Raw genomic sequence first — 21949 nt, forward strand, 5'->3', positions numbered from 1 at the left:
AATGGGTAGTGGCCATAAGGGGGACCGACCAAAAGCATCTAAGAAATGTAAAACAAAATCGTGCAATACTACCAACACGAAAGCGGGTCGCACAGCAATATCTACACCCCAACACCAGAGGTTACAATCATTCACTGCGCACCCCACTAATTTGGTCCCCCAAACAACATCTGTAGAGCAGTTACCTCTGAATCCTGGTTTACATGGCCCCGAGTCTCAATCTTCTCTTGTTGACCAAATTGAAATTCTTATTAAATCTTTCACACTCCCCTTGATTGAAAGAGTGAAGACTCTGTCCGAGAGGCTCGAGAGATTTGAACAGGCCCCTTTAGACAATTTCTTCTCGCTTAAATCACTAATTAAGTTGCACTCGAAGATTGGCCATGATAATCCTGTTATTGTAGACCCTATTCCTAACATCCCAAACGAGTCTATTTCTCAACTTACTCTGCCAAATCCGAATATTACCTTAAATTTAGGGCCCAAGATTGGAGCCATCACATCAGGTCACAAATCCTCAGCATCTCCGCGCATCTTGGACAGAAAATCCACGAAAAATAAAAAACTAGTCTCTGGTCCAACTAATAGCCACGAAAGTTTTGAAGCATTAGGGCATGAGGCAGAATCCACCCAGAGTCTACCCAAATCACTTAGTAAGGATCCTGCACAAGATCAACCGAATGATAATGCTACTTGCACCCAGCACAACTTACCTCACATTAATTTGCCACCGGAGTGCCTACCTTTTGTGGCTGTTTTAACAGGAGTTCCTCAGCTTAAAGCTGGTAAAACTGAATCCTTCACCGAATTAAAAAATAAAACAACACATTGGCGTAATAACAAGCCGCTTCCTAGGCACCTGGATGGCCATGTTCTTCATGTTAGAAGGGTTTCCTGGGTGGGTAATAGACGTAAAAACATCTCTGGTGATTGTATTCTTGTAAACTTTAGGGATCCTCGTGTTACAAGGCTGATCTGTAACCATCATTCAGGCTCTGCTATAAATGGCATAGGATGTCTTGACTTAAGTCAATTCTATTCAGATTTTGTATATTTTCACTGCTCACAGTCTGTTTTCCACTTGGCCCACGATGGGTTCCATAAGGGGGCCCAGACCACCAGTGACAATGACCACGCCACTTCTGCCTCCATTAGACATCGTGATTCGCATGGATATCATGATTCTTATTGACATGGAAACTCTGCTGCGGTCGATTTTTGTATCTCCGCTGGCGATCAACACAAGGAAGTTGCAGACGTTTTCCCTGAACCTGCTGGGGATTCTCCACCTATCACTTTGACATCCCATGCCCAACACCAAAGACCACAGTTTGGTCCAAATTCCCAGGATATAATCTACCCGTTATTGCCTCCCATATCTAATTTGTCTCAGGCCACTCCTAGCTTTGCCATTCCTCCTATATCTCGTGATTTATTTACAGACTCCCCTCCTCTAATGGTCCTAAGCTGGAATGTTGCTGGCATTGCCAGCAAATTAGATCTTCCAACTTGGAATTCTCTGATAGGGCCCTATAGTATTTGCATTTTTCAGGAGACTTGGAGCACAGTGCCCCATCATATGGTTGGCTATTCTACCTTTTTTGAGCCAGCCATTTTATCCTCGTCTGGGAGAGGACGCCCTTCAGGCGGTCTTCTCATTTGGGTCAGCATCTCTCTCGGGTGCACTATTAGACAGGCCCACAATATCTCTCCTGACATCTTAAGGCTCACCCTTAAGGGAGCCCAGGGAAGGAAATCTTTTGATATATTTAATATCTATGCCAGGGGTCTAAGCGGAGGAGCCTTGTCACCCACTCTTACACTTCTAGAGAGGGAACTGCGTAAGTGCCATCACGCATCTCACGTCCTGGTAGCAGGAGATTTTAATTGCTCTTTTGAGCCCCTTGCATCATTAGACCTCCCTGATCTATTGGAGGATGACGCCAAAAGAGGCATTCCTTTACTATCATTGCCCCCGATTAGGAGATGGACAAAATCAGTTATATATATGAACACCATGACCTTGGAGTTTGGACTAAGGGCGGCTAACGGTAGAACAGCCTCGGACCTGCAAGGTGCTCATACCTACAACAGGATAAATCATACTTCGAGGATAGACTATATACTTCTTGACTTTAAACTTTGGTCATATGTGCTGGACATGGAAAAAATCCCCTCTGTTGATAGCGATCACAATCCGTTATCTTTAAGTTTAAAACCGTTTTGGGAGGGAGTAAATGGGTCTATGATCCCGTCAATAGGAAGCTTTATGTCAACCCTTGAGGTGCGCCCCGCAAACTGCGAGAGGCGCCTTAAATGGCGTAAAGTGATGCTCGATGATAAGAAAGTTCACTCGACGGGGCAATACTGTGTGCAGCACAAGTTGAGCTGGCCTCGTTTAATATCCATGAGGCTGCTTTTGACAAGGTCCCAATCTTTTTTCAAGGTATTATCAAAGAACTGGGGAACTTATTTCTAGTATGTGGTAAAGGCGGATCAGCGTGGGGGGTGGAAAGCACAAATCCATGGAAGGCTGGTACACACAAAATTGTAGACGGAAGAAATCTGCCTTAATCACGGCCCTTAAAAGTAGGATTACATCTGAGATCCAGCTGGCCAGGAAGGAGTATAGGATCTGTGTATCAAATGCTAAAAAGGCTTGGGAAGAACTATACTGGCAGGCACTTAGGGAGGCCTCTTTAAAACGGGATCTGGCCACTTCTGGAGTACAATCAGGAACAAAAACAGACCAGCTCATGAGCTTATGACCTGTAACATCACTAGTGCGGTTTGGTTTGAGCATTTCTCCAAACTTTACTCTTCCTTGCCCCAGAGTGAGGGGGAGCTTCCTTGTATGGAGGCTTTCCCCCCAGCGGGTTCACCGGATATTAATCCTTTTACCGAAAGGGAAGTGGTCAACGCTATTAAGTCCATTGTCCCCCAGAAAGCAGCTGGTCCCGATGGTATCCCTGGTGACGTCCTCAGATTAGATCCAGTTAGTTGGGGGAAGCTTCTCTCCACCTTAATTAATGCCATCGCCAATGGTGCTTTGGTCCCTGAATCCTGGAAGGGGGCTAAGGTAGTCCCGATTTTCAAGAAGGGTGGTAGGGATGACCCAGCCAACTATCGCCCTATTAGTCTGATTGATTCAACCCAGAAGGTTGTCGGGAAGGTGATCCTGGAGAGGATCTTACTCTGGGCGAATGATAACAACATCCTCTCAGACTATCAGGCAGATTTCAGGGTCGGGACAGGTACCATAGAGCAAGTCTTCAGGTTGCTCCTCATCTACTGCAAGGTTGTCCTCCTTGGAAAGGGCAGCCTTTATCTTGCCTTTATAGATCTTAAAACAGCCTTTGATCTAGTTCCCCGATCTACTCTGTGGGATGTCCTGGCCAGTATGAAGATTCCATCTTACCTACTGGCTCTATTAATAAAACTCCATGAGGGAAACTACGCACAAGTGCGATGGGGTTCTCAGGGCCAGAAGACAGAGAGAATCCCAGTGAACAGGGGTGTACGCCAGGGATGCGTCCTTGCCCCTACCCTTTTTTCACTTTATGTGAATGGTGTAGTGGAGCATTTGATGAAAGTCCCTTCGGACACGCCATCCCTGGCAGGTGAACGTATTCCAACTCTCCTGTTCGCTGACGATACTCTTTTACTGTCTAAAACACCCATGGGTCTACAAATTCTCCTCGACAGCTTCCAAACCTTCTGTAATGGCAGAGGACTCATAATAAATTCTGCCAAAACCAAATATCTAATTTTGAATCCACCCAAAAAATTGGGACGGCCTCCAGTTCTGAATACAGTTAACCTTGATAGGGTAAAAGAATTTGATTACCTGGGTATCCGCATCTCAGATACTATGCATTGGTCAACTCATATACAAAAGTTGCTTCTAAACCATAAGAGGGTTACTGGTGCCCTCCTCAGGGAACATCGTTCTTCCTTGTCTAGGCCAATGGCCCCAGCCCTAGAGATATATAAAGCAAAAGGTGTGAGTTCGGCACTCTATGGTGCCGAATTGTGGGGCCTAAATAATATTGACAAGCTTGCCAAGTCTGAGTCTAGTTTTTATAAGGAACTGATGGCATTACCCCAGAGCACTCCAGTGGTACCTTTGTTATTGGACTTAGGGTGCCACACGTTGAAAGACTTGGCAAAAGTCCGCCCCCTTCTCCTATGGGCCCGGCTTTGGCGTACCCCTGAGTTAGCGAAGTATGCTGATGGTTTGACTGAAATACTATCTATGCCTAGTTGGTATAAAATCAAATGGTTGAAGGATGTCAAGACCTTGCTTTATGACCTCGGTCTTAAAGACGCTTGGGTGAATAGAACTTCACCCCCGAAAGCTGAACTGAAGAAACTATACTGGAGTTGGGTTACTGCGAAGAGGAATTCTAGTTCTTATGGTGCTAGAAGCACCACTGAGTTCTTAAGGCTTAAGGATGAAGTGCGCTACGAGCCTTATCTTGATCTTATCCAGATGCCTTTTGATCGAGCCCTCTATTTTAAATTTAGGGTTGGCACACTTCCAGTGCGTGAATTAACTGCACGCTGGAAGCCACCTCTTCAGACATCACCATTTTGTCCCTTCTGCGAGATTCGAGTCGAGTCAATTGCTCATGTTTTATTTGCATGTCCTGAATATAAAATCCCAAGGACCTATTGGCTCAAACCCTTGTGTAGAGACTTAGGCACAAGAGACCATCTCATAGCTTTGCGCATTTTAAAATCAGACACTCGATCCCTGTATGTTTGCGCATTATCCAAGTTTCTGAGGTGGTCTTGGCTTCTAAGATCTAAAGCCCTCGCAGTCCACACATAATGCAGACTTTTTCTTTTGACACACTGATTCTTTATATTTTCTTTTAAAGAAATTGTCCTATTTATCTTGTTTATACGTACTTTTAAACTTTTGTCTGTTTTGGATTATTGGTGATATCACTGTTTTATGATTAGTTTTGTGATTTTATCGTTGTTTATGTTATAAATGTATATGCTTTCAAGATATGCTTATATCGAACTAAAGCTTATTTCATTCATTCATTGTCCATCGAATAATCTTCTTTGCATAGGGATGACAACCCATGAAATCAAAATCAGAATTGTGGAGCATTAAAGTAACTTTAGATGTAAGAAAACCCTGACCAAACTAAAAAAAAGCACTTCCTGTAGGAAAACCAGCCTGTTGATGATATCCTTTGGACAATATTCGACAAACCAGCCATTCTCCATAATATCAGGGATGTAAAAAACATTTTGCTCAAACGTGAACAGAAATGGATTAATTGCAACCACAGCCATGAGATTGGACTCAGTGATGATATTCCATGGCATCAGCTGAATAGCCTCTGAAACCTGTATGTTGGAGAAATGTGTGGACTAGCAGTATCCAGATCTAGTGAGGAAAGATGCCTTAACAATATATCTGGACATCAGGGACTATTTTAAATAAATAAACAGACTAGATTCATGTCCTCCTAGTATGGAGCTGACACCCAGTTCTTACGAACCATTAGTATACACTGGATAAGAGGGGACCATGTGAAATGAGACCTCAGCATAGAGACATACCATTAAAAAATAGAGCTGTGATGCCTATACAGTTGTATAAACTTAGGGCAATGAGAGATATAACACTTCCCCCACCCTGTTATAAATAAATATACACTCAGTTGTCTAGTGCTGACAGGTCTGTTGGCACACAACCTTTCAGAACCACGTGAACTCCCATGTATACCAGGTTAGATCATGTGACCAGAGATTATAGTCACTTGATCCAAGAACTTGTACTTGGCATAGAGATGTCAGTGGGCTTGCATACTGCAGGGGCATTGAGACATATGAGTAGAGGGTTTATTTCCTGTTTCATAGGCGCCTTGATGCCCTTGGGCTAAGTTTAGCACTCTATTAGTCCTATATTCATCTTTTACAGAACTTGTTTCTACTGTTTACCAGCCCTTTCCCAATATGGTAAGACTATTATAGGCTCATCACACTAGCCGGCTAACTCTGGCTCCGCCCAAATCATGTGACTTTACCTGAGCTGGAAGTCACGTTATCAGGGTTGTGGGACACCTGACTAGTATCAAGTGTATTTTGAGCATAGGAACAGAGGTGACTCCACCTACACAGGGCAGCAACAGGTGCTAGGAAGCAATATCTTTCCCTTGAAAAAGTGAGTAATACTGGGACGCTGGGGTGGTAAGGTTACACTCTATTAAATATGTTACAACCGCATTACAGTGGGCCTGACTACGTTTTTCTGATCATATTATGAGACCGGAATGATGGGACATTTGTTCACTAAATCAATTTGAACCTATTAAGAGTGAGACGAATAAACCTAGCCCGCTGTCCTGGTTTACGGATAGTAACATTCAGCAGCACACACCTTCCAGTATCGAGGACCAGCAGAGAGCAGCAGAGAGCCGCAGAAGCACGAGAGTGAGCAGCAGTGAGCCCCGAACAGCAGTAGCAGCAGCAGTGTGTTCCGTGCTTTTAGACACCGCTGGACCCCCGGCTCCCTCCCCCCGGGCCTTCTGGACCCCGCAAGCCCCATGTCCAGCTAAAGCCTCGGAGCCCACGCTGTGGCAACGTGAGTGAGACAGAGGGGATAGAGGAGACAGTGGAGATACAAGGTTGCCGGTTCCAGTCCTGGTTTTGTCTTGCCGCTTTGGTTTGCCGCAGCTCCAGGAAGCTATCACCGGGAGGCCTAAGTGGGCACAGCTTACAAGCCAGCCTGCCCGCACCTATCCGCCCACCTGCCTGCACCTATTCTGCTTCCTGAACCTAGCAGGTTTTGTGGGGCCCCGGAGTGCGAGTGCGAGGTAAATCAGCTGAAAGCCGGCGAGAAGGAAAGCATCAACGGACGGCCAGCCCAAGGAGTCTCGAAGGACTAAGGAGGCAGCTTGCAGGCTCGCTGTATCACTCACTGCATAACCTATTGCCTGGTCTCCCTTGCCAGCCCCAGGAACAAGAGGAGAAGGGGCCTCAAGAACCAACAGCTCAGTGCAGATGCAAGAGGCGCAAGAGAAGCAAGAAGAGCAATAAGAGAAGAAAACGGCAGAGAAAGAGCAAGCAAACAGGCAAGTGGTAGCAGGGAGATTGTATAGGTGAATTACTGGGCTCCTCAGCCCAGCCCCCCTCCCCCCGTGGCAGCAACAGCATAGCAAGAAGCGGGGGAGGGGGGGGTCGGTGTCAGGGAGGCCCCGCTGGCAAAATATATCCAGCCCACCCATAGCGTTTAAAAACACTGGCTCTCTTGCGCCCTGCATATTTCCGCCCTGCACTGGAAGGAAGTGAATAGGAAGCTTTGGGAGCTATAGACTTCACTACACTCCCCCCCGGCCATTGAACATCTAACATACAATATTTAACATGAGGACTAGAAATTCGACCCTGGTCCAGCGCACTGAGAACTCTCGCCCTCATAAATCAGCAAGGAGGCAAAAAAGAAAGTTGCTTTACCCATCCAGCAGAACGAACTCAGAACGAGGTTCAGGCCACGGGGAAGCTTTTCAAGACGGTGCCTTCACATTTGGTTTGGGGACACCGACAAAACCATGCCAACAAAAGGCCCTCACCCCAGACAACCACTTGGTCAGTGGGCTTAGTCCTGAGCCCCAAAAGACCACTTCTGAGTTCACAGGATACAGAGACATAAGAGACTTCTTTTACCTCACGGCCCCAGCAGCGCACTCAGCCAACTACTCCAGAGCGGACACGACTCTGATGGAAGCACCTAGCAACACCGTCAAAGCCTCAGTTTTAGAAACATCTCTGTGCTCAGCCCCATCCAGTCGGCCGAACACCCCACTGTCCCCCAAAATAACCATTCTACAAGGGCCAACCTTAACGGAGCCCACCAAAATGAGTTTCCAAACAGGCAACGATATCAGCCCAAGCTGCTCTCTCACACACCAGCTGGCTGACTTAACTCCGAGCCAGTCTACAGACGGGGGAAACGAGATCAACGCTGCCATGAGAGCCACAACCAGTTCAACTTCTGATTTTACACATCTCCAGGCTACCACCTTTTCAGCATCTGGCAGCCCGGTCCAAGCTAACGATTCTATGTCCCCTTGTCTAGGGTGCAGAGATAAATGCAAGGATGAGCAGTCACCTATAATTGCTAATCACCTAACATTAATTAATGAGGCACTACTTTCCATGGCAAATGCAGCCATAATGCACGCCGACAAACTCGACATTCAAATAACCATACTACAGGCAGTGGCTGGCCTGATCTCTGGGATAGACACCAAACTGGACAATTTGAACTCCTTAATACACAGAGCACAAACAAACACCTCCTACTCGATCAAACCAGTGAGCTGTGGCTGCAGCCCCATACTGCTCAAGCTAGAAAAACTCCCAGACATAATGAGCACGCTAATCGTCGATCTCAAAGACGAAGCCCGAAGAATACGGAACAATGAACCCGCCCACCAAAAAACAGACGGGCTATTTAACATCACAGACGCTTACTCAGGCAAACCTGATCCAGCTAATCCAGCTGAAGTAGACAACAGACTCGGCTTGGAGCCCAGCGCCAAATCTGACGAGATCACCTGCCTTCCAAATCTCCCCCGAGAGAAAAACAACGATGAATACAACATTGAAAAACCAGCAAGCTCAGTTACTCGACATCTCTCCCGAAAAAATAAAAAAAGATTAAAAAAACTCAACAAGCATTGCAAACACAAGTCTGTCTCGAATGGTTCAATTCGACAATGGCTGCTGCCCGTCTGCTCAGAGCCGCTCGAACATTCCAACGAGTCCCAGGGGGCCACGTCGCAATCCGCAATCAATATAATAACAACAAACTCAGCATGTCACGATGCTCCTGGCACGACCATTTTCGACCACATTCTGGGCCCGGCTGCCTCTTCTGCCCCCCGCTGGGCAGCCCCTTCGGGTCCGGGTGCCCAACAGACTTCGACTGTGTTACATATTACCCATGTGAATGAAGTAACACAGGGCTCCCCTAGAGATCGTTTAGCAGAGCTGAAAAATCCTTCGCTCAGAAATTATTTAATCAAAAGTAAGAACAGACAATCACAAGAGTCGCTAATCAAAACCGACCTGGACACCTTCTCGGATACAAGCTCAGTGCCACCTAGGTCAATGCCTGGGCTCTCCGCTGGGACAACAACAGTCACGCCCCCCCGGAGACGAGCCACTGAGGGCACGGCAGCCAGCCTAACTATCCCTTCTACACTGCCCACTGTCACAATCCCGGTAACTGGGACTCAGACCCAGTCCCACACAAAACAACAGGAACGGAAAATGTTGCTATATCCAGAGTATGTTTCTCAAGGTAAATGGGACACCCTCAATCGCAGCAACCTTCTCAAACTCTGTGCAAATATCCCCGGCCTGGAAATGATAAAAACAACAGACATTGAGAGCGTCTCTTTTCTACCCCGAGGCCCTTATGAGACCAACGAATCCACTGAGCTAACCTTTATAAATCCAATTCCGGCAGAGATTATGAAATAGCACCATACGCTACTGGACAGCTGGGGCATAAAAATAAAGATTCAACCCTTAGAAAAATATCCACTGATACTGAAAACCTGCGGTTTGGAGACCCGTCTCGCTTCTTCAGAGGGGAACACAGGGCGGCAGGAGGGCATGAGTGCTGCGCGGGAACCAACACCGCATGTAGTCTCTGTCCTACTTGGATCCAAAGGGGGGACGACCTCCAGCCCAGCCAACGAAATCCCAATTAAAATAACAACTAACTTGGGTCAGGGCAAACGTTTCTGCTGCGTAACGGGAAATATCAACAAAGACTGGTCTTGGTTGACACACGTTTTAAACCCCAGCACCTAATAGTCGCCCCCCCAAAAAACACTCTTCACGACCACCGACCATTAGCAGTTTAAACATCATGTCCTGGAACGTTGCAGGGATAGGCAAATTAACTCAAAATCAAGCGGCAGTGGACTTTCTAGAAGGCGCCGACATAATCTGCACCCAAGAAACCTGGGCAGTCAAACCCATATCCTTAAGGGGGTACGCTGAATTTTGCAAACCAGCTATAAAAGCCAACATATTCGGAAGACCCTCAGGAGGGATAAAGATTTACATCAAGCACTCGTTGCGAATCGAATTCACTGAAACACCTTTTACCTCACATTTGTTCCTGGCGGGCATCCTGAAAGGGCTTCACTCGTCCAATGGCCCACTTCCCATACTCTTAATCAACGTATATTATAACCCCCATGGGCAGGGGGCCACGGACTCCAGGTCACAGCTGATAAGCCAGCTAGAAGCCTTACTTCTGCAATACCCCCTACTGGACTCCATCATCCTTGGGGACTTTAACACTCACAACATAGGGGCCATCCAAAGCCATCCCTCCGGGGCAACAAATGTCTTCAATGCTTTAATTAAATCATATAACTTGGCCACTGCTCATGTGGTCTTTTTAAAAACTCATCCAATGGCCGCCATAGCCCCCACTTTCAACAATCAAACAACGATTGACTATATCATTTTAAGCGAAAATTTACAACCTCTACTGTCAAACTACATAGTTCACCCACGCAATGAAAGCGACCACACTGCCCTAACAATTACCTTGAACCTCACAATGGAAACCTGCCCTAAGATGATCTGCCTCGGGACTTCCACTGGCGAAGAACTGTACAACCTTCCGAGACGAATTAAATGGGGGCCTGTGCTGGCCACCAAGTTCGAGGTCTGGAAACAAGCATGGGAAGGCTGGCCAATAAGTCCTAACCCGGGGGGTGTTATAAAAGAATGGGACAGATTAGCTCCGGATCTAGCCCTTGTGCTCCGTGACAACTCAGCAGGTTGTGCCCGAATGTATGTACCCCACAAACCAGGAACCAACACGGCAATTAAAGAAAGCGCCCAAAAACTAAACGTCTTACGTAGAACACACAGAAAACCGGCTCTGATCAAGACAAAAGGCGATTAAAAACAGCCGCACAAAAAACACTCAAAAACGGTGTGGGCTGCTAAGCGCGACCACTTAGATGCTCAATGGCTGCGGATTTTTGATCTGTTAAGTCCTTGTAAAACCCAAGAGTTCTGGAGCTATTTAAACACCCTTGCTCAAGGTCATAATCACAGAGAAAACTCTCTTGATGCACGTTCTTGGATCAGTCACGTACAGACATTATATCAAGACGACCAACATAGCCTCCACTCAAATAACGACCATGCTGGGACTGGCGAACCAGACTCTTCCGCCAAATTTAAAGTTGACCTTGAGACAGCTTCAGTCACCAGAATTTTTAAAAAAATCAGACACAACGGAGCCCCGGGTCCCAACGGCTTGCCCGGCTCTCTGTTTAGGGCACACATAGAATTCTGGTCCGCGACTCTGACGCTTCTCTATGCAGAATGCCGGCTTCTAGGGGATGTGCCAGACTCCTGGAGAGGGTCGCTCCTTCACCCAACCCATAAGAAAGGCCCAAAATAACACCCGAACAATTATCGCATGATCGCTCTTCTGGACATCGAGGGCAAGGCCTACGCCAGTTCCATCTGGGTAGAGTTAACCCACTGACAAGTTCCGAAGGTCTTTTACCATTCTTTCAAACAGGGTTTAGATCTGGGGCATCGACGATTGATAACATAATAGCCCTTTCTTACCTGGCCCATCAAGCAGTTATTCGCAAAGGCCTCCCTCTCTTCGCATGCTTTATTGATTACTCAGCAGCGTTCGATGGTGTAGACCGAACAATCCTTTGGAAGAAGCTGGCACTTTGGAACATTAACCCTGCGCTGTTGAAAGCTATACAATCATTATACCATAAAACGTGGGTCAGAATTAAACTCTCCAATACCTCAGCAACAGAGAAAATAAAAACAGACCGGGGTTTAAAGCAAAGGTGCGTCTTAGCTCCGCTCTTGTTTAATTTGTATACCGCCGACATGGGCCAAGCCTTGACAGGATACAGCTCATCCAATATGCCGACGACCTGGTACTTTTAGACCACACCAAAATAGGTCTACAAAAAGCTCTGTCGGCCTTGGCAATCTACAACGCGGCCCACAAATTGGTGGCCAACCAATCCAAATCTAAAGTTGTCATCTTCGGCCATCACCTGAAAAAGAAATTAGCAAGATGGAGCCTTGGCCAGCTGACTCTGGAAAGCGCACAAAAATACAACTACCTGGGCGTTTGGCTCACCGAATCCGGGTGTCCGTGTGCTCAACTGCACAAAATTCATATGAAAGGGAAATGCATTACTTATGCTCTCTGCAAATTACAAGCTACTTTGCACAGCCCAACCACGACGGCCATCCGAAGAGTCCTATGCGCAAAATTAATGCCCGCTCTCAATTACGCTCAATTAGCATTCCCTGGAAAACTAACGAAAGAACTAGAAAAAATTCATTGCAGTGCCCACAAAAGGTTGTTTCACCTACCTGCGTGCACCCGAAACACATTGGTGCACCTAGAATTCTCTTTGAACCATCAAATGCTGGAAGAGACGGCCTCTCTGTGTAAATACTACTTTCTTACTATTGCGGCCCAAGAGAAATCTATGAAGGCAGTTTTAAAACATATCTTCTGCGAACCTGGGAACCCATGGTCAACTGCCCTCGCAGCCGGAGCAGTCCAGCTCAAATTAGCCTTGGAGAATTGGAACCCTAAGATCATTATGTACTCCGCCATCAAATGCACACTTAAAAAACAAGTTTGCATCCTCTCTCGCGCTCTAGACCTGGAACTGTTGGACAAAAAAGGCCTCCATGAAAGTCAAACCCTGCCACAAAAAGGGTTCAACTCCAAACACCATCTCACGCAGGCCGTGGGCAGAGCAGCCTTACTTAGGATCTTGGCATCCAGATTACATCCTCTGCCACTTCAAGAAATATACAATACCAAATGGAGAACAACGGCGATCAAGGGCTGCCGGCTCTGCAATTACAAACACGAGTCTTTGGCCCATCTTTTATTTTGTTGCCCGGCCTTGCGCACAGCCCGCAGTCTCTATCTACGGCCAATTCTATTACAACTGGGCACCCCTACAGCCAAGGAGGCGATCTCTCAATTGTACACATTGAACACACTGTAAAACATATGGCTTCGTTTGGCAAATTCATCAAACAGACTCGATTATTGCTGACGGCTCCACCACTTAGAGACCCAGTCAATTGCAAGTCTGCTTGACGTCCACGGATTTTAATTATTGCCTTCTTTTAAATGCTGTTATCTTTTTTACAACTTTGTTATATGCTAAGGTTTTATGTTATGGTTTTAAGTAACCAGCAATAAAATACTCATTCATTCATTCATTCATAGTAACATTCAGAGATTGGATGTATCAGACTGTGGACGACTTAGATCTGTACCAGTATAAGGTATTTACATGAGAGTGCTTTATGTTTTTACCACTTCTGCTCATACTCGCATACCAGCATTGTGAAAAGATGCAAACAAGCAGGGAATGATATGTGCTAGGAAAACATTAGCATTAATGAGTATGCAGATTTTTTTATATGTTGTTTTACTCTACATAACAGAGTGCGACTACAGGGAGATGCTCTAATAAAATGCTTAGTGAAACTTGGTAAGTGATATTTTTGGTGTTTGAACTTCCTTTTTCTGCACTTTACATGTGGGTGTTGTCCGTGAGTGGTGGTGGAGTGCATGTTAACGCTATAAGAAATGGGTTGTAAGAGAGTCAACATTTGGAATGTGAATGCTTCTCTTAAAGGTATGGTCACCATCATCATGTGTAGATCCACTCATTTATGGATTCATTTGGTGCCAACGAATACTATGTTTTTATTTTTAAAAACGCATTGTTTGCATTCATTTATGTTGTTTGTCATTGCAGGAGCTCCTGTAGTGTGTGCACTTAGATAGCGACACACCAAGTCATAATATTATTGATAGATATATCCCCATCTCCTAAAAAAACACAATTAGTAGGTAGGGGTAGATAAGACATAGGTATCTTTAGTCCTGAGGAAGGCCGAACGACCCCTTGTGGCCAATTGATGGTGGCTAAAATATGTCGATGAGAAAGCAGGAATTGGAGATGAAAGGGCAATAATTACCCCTGTTTAGTCTCCTTCTGTAATCATTTTTTTAAATCTTATGCTGGGAGTTCAATAACAAAGAGTGTATAGGCTACCTAGGAGGTAATTTGAATCTTTTCTTTGTTTATTGATCTGCTGGGTAGATCCCTGTATACATGTATGTATTGTCTCCTATTCTCCATTCTAGGTGTTGGTCTGAGCAGGGATGTTGTAACAACCCTATGATGAAGCATGCTACTATTAGTGGGTGTGGTCAATTTTTAAAAAACTTTGCCTTTTTCCAACGAGACATTTCTTTTTTCACAGAATTCACACATTTCCTCCTTTTCCTATTTGTGTGTGCTAGAGCTCATAGATGTTGTAAAATGTGTAACTTCAGCTTATCAACCATGCTACCCACATATTTCTTTCCACACCTTGATTCAATTACATATACCATATACGTGCTTTAACAGGAAATATTGTTCATGATTTCTTTTTTTTCCATACTCAATTTCAAATGTTGTCTTCTTGAAACCATGTATGCATGTCTTACATTTCCAAAAGCCATTCCCTTTCATTTTCAATCAACTTGATGTATCATAAAGCTCCTTGTTAACAGGTTTCCCAGTGAGGCAACTTTCTCATAGGTGATATGTGTATCTTCTGGTAGCATCATCTTCAACAATTCATCCATTGATAATATCTTCGATTTGTTTCTCAGAAGTTCCTTAACGTCATGATGAGACATATTATAGTCAAGAATATATCTGATTTCTACTCTATCCTTGAAATTCCTCAGATCTATTTTTGTTTTTAGGCACCAGAAGGTCCTCTTATTCTTCTCTCATTCTTTTTAATGCATCATTTAATACTTCAGTTGGATAGCCTCTACTTGTAATTCTCTTATACATTTCATTGGCTTGATTTCCAAACTTCTTCTGATCTGAGAAATTATGTTTGACCCTTTAGAACTCCCCATATGATACACTCTCTTTTAATGCCTTGAGATGTCCACTATTGGCTGCAACTTGTAGACTTTCTGTGGATTTTGGTACATATTTCTTTCATCAATAGTGCATATCCCTATGTCCAAGAAGTTGATCTGTTCTGAACTTAACTCATAGGTGAATCTTAAATTCTGTAGATTATTATCCAATGATTTGATGAATCTCTCCAAGTCCCATTTGTTGCATTCCCATATTAAAAATATATCAACTATACAACAGACCCATAGTATTATATGCTGTAGTAAGTCTGAATTCTGTTCAGTCCATACAGGTTCTACCTCCGACCACTCCATTGTCAAATTTGCATATGTAGGGGCATAGGATGGATCCATGGCAGTTCATTTTATTTGCAAGTAACAGTTGCCATCAAATAAAAGCACATTGTGCATCAGCCAGGAGCTCAACATTTTCATTAACATCTCAGAATGTTCCTTGAAGCTCACAGAATTCGACCTGAGGAAGTATTTGCATGCCTTCAGCTCATCGATATGTTGTATTGATGTGTGCAGGGAAACAACATCCATTGTCGCAATCAAATAATCCGGTTTCCAGGGAATGCCATTGATTCTAATAAGAAAGTCCACGGATTCCCTTAAATAAGATGGTAAGTTGGATACATAAAAGGAAACAAAAAATATCAATAAACCCAGAGGTGTTATTTAAAAAAGAGTCCTTTGAACTGACAAATGGCTGGCCTGAAGGGCTCTGGGTGTTTTTATGTATGTTGAGCAAAAAATATAAGGTAGATGTTATAGGGTGATCTTTTTCGAAGTAGACATCATAATCCAACATGCCAACCTCATACCAACCCTTCAATTTTAGATGAATCCCATTGGTTAAAGTTAGCAGTCAGTCTTTAACTTGTTTCTCATAATGTTATTTTAAATTGATGTCTATTGGCTTCTGCAACATATTTGTCATGATTCATTATTAAAACTTTGCCTCCTTTGTCAAAGGCCTTAATTATTATGTTCTCATCGTTTTGGAGGTCTTTCATGGTTATCCAGTCATCTTGTGTCTTCTTGTTCCTTGTATTGTTCCATCTCCTGTTTTGTAGTCTTGTAGCAATTCCATTCAAGCCCTCAACCATAACCTCTTGAAACAGATCAATTATATTTTCTGCTGATAACTGTGGACAATACTTAGACTCGGGTCTGCACTTGCTATGTTTTGCCCATCCGTGGGGATATTACTATATTCACTGACAAAATCAAAGGTTAAAGTGATGTTATAGTTAGGTATGGACCTAGGAACTCAAGAACTTAACTTACCCAAACAAATGCAAGCTCAGAAATTCACAAAAAAAACCACAAGTTAAAAGGGCATTATTGTTAGGTAGCAAGGTCAGTAAATAATGACCATACCATGTTTTTGAATGGTATTGATGGTTTACTATGTTGCTGGTCTCATTAATGTCTACAGAGCTTTTACATTTGTTACACATCTGTATACCAGTGAAAAAGAGCTTAGGGGCCTTATTCACAAGAAGTGGCGCATCAATGCTACAATGCAGCGATGCGTCAAAATTTAATGCACCGCCGTATGTTATCGCAAAATGTCACGGTTGCACCATATTTACATTTTGGCAGACTGTGGCCTAAGGCGGGAGCCTGCCTCACAAAAAATTATGTAGGTGGTGCAAAAGAACCAAAAGTCATACTGAAGCAACTGTTGGAAAAATGACTTTCATCACGTAATGCAAGGCTGAACACTGGTGCAGCAGTTTACGCTGCGTCAAGTAGCAAAAAAAGATATAATAAAATGATGCATTGCTACAAAAATTTTTTGGGGTTGGACCATAATGGAGTCAGCAATGGAGCAGGGAGCCCGTTGTAGTGCTTGGGACAAACAACCAAACAACCCCAATACCATCCCATATGCCCAAGCAGACAGCCAGGGAAAGAGGAAGTCCAACTTTAGTGAGGAGGAAAATGAGATACTGGTCACAGAGTTCACAGAACATCAACAACAGCTGTTTCGAGCTCCAAGTTGCAACTACAGAAGAAAAAGGCCATATGGCAGTCCATTGTGCAGAAGATCAACTGTCCTGGTAAAGCTAAGATGACAGTTACCAACTGCAAGAAGCGCTGGTATGGTTATAAGTGCACAATAAAATGCAAAATTAGGTACAAATCTCAAAGCAGCATTGCAGACCGGAGGAAGATATCCAGCAGACCAGGAGGTGTTGGATGCCCTGGAGGAGCGGGTGGCAGCTGTCTTCCAATTTGAGCTGGTGACTGGAATCTCGGGACAGGACAGTGCAGCCCAAGAGTACCAACAAGGGCCCACCCAGTAAGTAGCAACAAGGGACAGTATGGGCAGAAAAGGTCATGTTGTTCAGTACAGCCTGCAATGTCCCAGTACGCCAGTGCACTGTGTGCATGTCAATCGGTTGGGATTTGGCTCCTGTTCCATGAAACACCACATAAAGTAATTGACACTGGCCAAACACATATTGCAGAGCTCAGTCAAGCACCGTCATATCTCTCCATTCCATTTGTGAACACCAGTCCGCATCCAACTTGGTAAACTGCCTCGCTTTGATGAATATACAATATGAATTACTAGAAGTTCAAGTACCAGAATACTATACAAATAACATGTACTATGACATCACATCATAGGTATAATCGACATTCCAGTGTGTCGCTGTAATGTGACATTTGTTGATGGACTACTGGTGCACAGTGCAGCTACATAAAACTACAATCCCACATAAAGTCACCCAGTGTGCCATTTCTTTTCCTTGTAGATATGGTGTGAGGCAATGCGGCACAAGTTGCAGCATTTCCTCACACTGTGGTGGGGAAGCATGCCATGGGTCTTACAGTGGGTGTGCCTGATTTACAATATTTTGATGCATGGCAACGCAGAAAGCCTTCCTGCTGTACTGCGGTGCACTAAAATAAAAGGGCAGGAATGGGCTGTATCTACAAGATATGGCACATTCCTGTCCTTCCCCCTTGCGCTGGTGCAAAAACAGCATCCGTGAGCGGGCGCAGGCACCCGTGCGTCATTTTGTAGGGATGTCCGCGCTGAGTCGATAATTATGTATCTTTGTGCAGGAAGGGAGTGCTTCCTGCACAAAAACAATCATTAAATGTTTTTTTTCAGAATGTAGCCTACACTGAAAGAAGAAAAACAAGGAGAAATAAAAGTATGTCTCCTCATTGCGCTTCCTTACGCCTCCCCTGGGGAGGTGCAGGATACTGATGCATTCCCAGGTTTACAAAAGGTAACAAATCTGGGAATGCATCAAGTTCCATGGATGTTGCGTGGGAACACCCATCTCAACGCCCATCGAATGTACCTTTCATGCAGAGTTATGCGTGAACGGGAAACTTATATACAAAGCCTTGTAAAGATGGGGAAGTCCATTGAGCTGCAGGTGCATCAATAAAAGTGGTGCGCTGGCTGTGCAATGGGCTTGTAAATAAGTCCCGGTGTTCCTACCAAACACCTATGGCATTTGACACATTTACTGAATGACCATGGTAAGTAAACATGGAAATGTATTAGAAGACCATGCCTCATTAAGAGTGGCGTAGTTGAGTGGCAACAATGATAATTATATTGTCATATCACCAGTCCATGTGTGCTGCATTCAGAGCACAAAGCCTGTTAGTATTGCATTATGTGAAGAAAGGTGTGTGTTCCTGCTGAAGAGCAATCATCCCTGCAATGCAGGCATCCTTGCATCATGGTGCAACGGTGCCTGTGTTGGTGCATGGCATGTCATTGTGCTACAGCACAGGATGTAAAGGGCAGCAGTGGGCCTGTCACAAAGACACATTGCATACCTGCCCTGTATATAATGCTGTAGGTTTGAAGGCAAAAAGGCATGCAGTGTTGCCCTACAGCAATCATTTGGAAATAAGCTCCCCAGAAAGTAGTAGAGGCAACTCAAACTAAAATCCCTCTGCAATTAGCAGTAATATATCTCTGGTATAGCATCTGTCCAGGTCCCTGACCTACTGGAATTTTTTGACATGGATGGGAACCTGACCACCATTGGTATACCGTCCACAAAATCTTGGACTCCATATAAACACCTCTTCTGTTTGGTGGGAGGGTCACCAAAGCAGCGGGGTCTCCAGATGAGCTGCACACAAATGCGCCAACAGCACCAGCCAGAACACAATCACCACTGAACTCCGAGGACACACAACTTGTTTTCCAAAAGAAGGCTGTAGGAAGCCAGTGTGAACTTGTAAATGAGGTGCACCAGCGAGGTTGGAGAGTGGGCAGAATAACATAGAGTGCTTCATAGTTTGGCAGGAAATCCCATCACCATGACAAGGCATCAAGAAGGCGAACCACAAACCTGTGATCGGGAAGGCCCCTAAATGATGAATCATGTGCATAAGAAAACTTGAAAGGTAAAATCCATATTGGGGAGTTCTAATCCACAAAAGATATGGCTCCATCCCAGAGCACATGCAAAGAGCTACTGTTGTCATGTCAATGGCGTTCTCCATTCTTAGCTTTTCCATTGACTAATCTACCCCTTGGTAAGTCTGGTAATGTTCCCTGTGTTTGCCCACAGATGTGCCTGCCCCAAAACTTGCAAGGATAATTTGACATAATTTAACTTTGTAATGGCCTGTCCATTGCTTTATTCTGAACAATCTTCTAAAATATCACACATGAAATTAAATCAGATATAACCATATTTTGACCCATAGCATGATAGGAGCTAACCTCACCAAATCTTCAAAGAAACCTAGTCCCATTTCATTATTTGTGATCAGGCTTGTAATGGACCTAGTGAGTCCTAAAGGTTTGGACAGAAATGTATTCTCTACTGTCTGTAAAGACAACACCTGGGCTTACCCCCATACTCCTGCTCCATACGTGGCCAATGACAGACACTTGCTTTTATGTAAAATCACTATTTCTTTCAGGGGTTTATATCCCAATTTTCTTAGCAAATCTATCAAGTGCCTCACTAGCTGCTTTGGTAAGTTGAGACCTCTTATTTACCAGTCTATCCCAGGTCAGGTTAGCTGAAAATAAAATTCCCAGATAGCTAAAAGTAGATGTTTTCATTACTGGTGTTCCTAGAGCAGGTTTTTTGGGGGCCACTAAGCAAAATATACCTTATGATTAAACCTTTTGCTTCAAATTGGCCATAAATGTATTGAACCCATCCAGTAAAATTTGCAATCTATTAGCGGTGAGTGATAAGAGCACTGCGTTGTCCTCATAAGGGATTACGAGTATCAAACAGCCGCCCACTTTGGGAGTATCTATGATTAGGGACCTTAAAAAAGCATCAAGTCAATTAATATAAAATAAAAGTAAAAAGGGGGCTAAAATACAACCATGTCTGAGCCCCCGAGTAACTGGAATCAGATACATCAAATCCCCATGTTGTGTTAAACGAACCTTCATGGTAGTGTCTTGATGTAACCTTCTCAAAACCATTTAAAGGGGGGGAGCAACCCTAGTTCCCAAAATAATCTGCCATTTTTTTCTCTGTTCACTAAATCAAAGGCCGATGAGAGGTCCAGAAAAGTAATGTGCATAGCACCTCTCCTGGCCTTGACATACGTATTTAATATAAGTGACAGATTAAGGGCTTATTCAGAGGTGTGGAAGCCTCGTTGAAACCCATATTGGACCTCCGTAAAGAATGTGTTTTCTTTTGCCCAGGTTTCCCCAATATCACTCTCCAAAAAATCTTAGTAGTAGAATCAATGAAAGAGATGGGCCTATAACTTGCTGGGTTGTTTTTATCACCCTTCTTGTAAATGGGAATGGTCACAGATTCCTTCCAAGAGTCAATTGTTCCACAAATGATCAAAGCTCTAAAGACATTTGTTAATAATAGGGCCCAGAGTTCAAGATTATACTTAAAAAGATCAAAAGGAACCCATCTGGGCCTGAAGCTTTTCCTGAGCCTGAGCTTACAATAGCTTTTCAGACTTCCCCAATTGTAATTGAATTACTAAGAGTCACCAAATCCTTGCACTTAATTACAGTATCTTGCAAAACCACAGTAGACACCTCTCCTGGCTCAGCAGTGAAGTTTTTGAGAAATGGGAAGCCCAGTCTCACTCTAAAATAAGACAGTCAGTTCCTGAGTAAGTTTCACCAGTAAAAAAAGGACAGTTTACTATCTCCAGAAAGCTTTCTTATCTTTAGTAGAGGCAACGCGTTCTAGATCTTCCACTGCCAGGGTTCTTATCTCTTGCTTTCGTTTTTCAAGTGTAACAGTATAATTCCTCCTCGCTTCTCTAGCTTCCGCAGGATCACAGGGCACTTTATTAGTTACTTCTTTCAGGAGTTTCAGAGCCTTAGTGCAGTCTTTATTAAACCAGGAGTTTACTGGGCGGGCACCTTGCAATGAAAGAGCAGATTTTCTCAAAATGATCCCAAATTATCCCAACGTCAATATTTTCAGTTAGGCAATACATAAACTCATCAAGTCTAGTCGAAATCAATTCAGAGTAAATTTTGGAGGGATCTACCTTTTTCAATTTTCTATGGACCCCTTGTTTTAGGAGAGAGATAAGGGTGTGATCTCTCTAGCTGGCGAGGGGACTGTGGATGGAAAAGAAAAAATGAGACTAATTGGTCAATGATCACTAAGGGAGAAGGCCAAAATCTCATATTTGCCTAAAAAAGAGTCAAGGTACTTGAGACTAGAATATGGTCAATAACACTCCCCAGATAATTCGAATGTGTTCTTCGGAATCCCCACAGTTCCCAAATACAAACCACAGATTATTCATCAGCATTATCTTTGTCAATGCTTCTCTGTAGGTGGAATGATGAAAGTGAGCCACTTAAACATCTTGTCAGTCTCCTATCCCACCTCCTGACTCCTGCCAAAGATACAATTAATAATATCAAAATCATCTGCCAAAAGTATGGAGAGACCATTGCCCTTGCTACTTATTAGGCGTCTT

Source organism: Triturus cristatus, chromosome 6 (genome assembly GCF_964204655.1).
Source record: "Triturus cristatus chromosome 6, aTriCri1.1, whole genome shotgun sequence".
Taxonomy (NCBI): domain Eukaryota; kingdom Metazoa; phylum Chordata; class Amphibia; order Caudata; family Salamandridae; genus Triturus; species Triturus cristatus.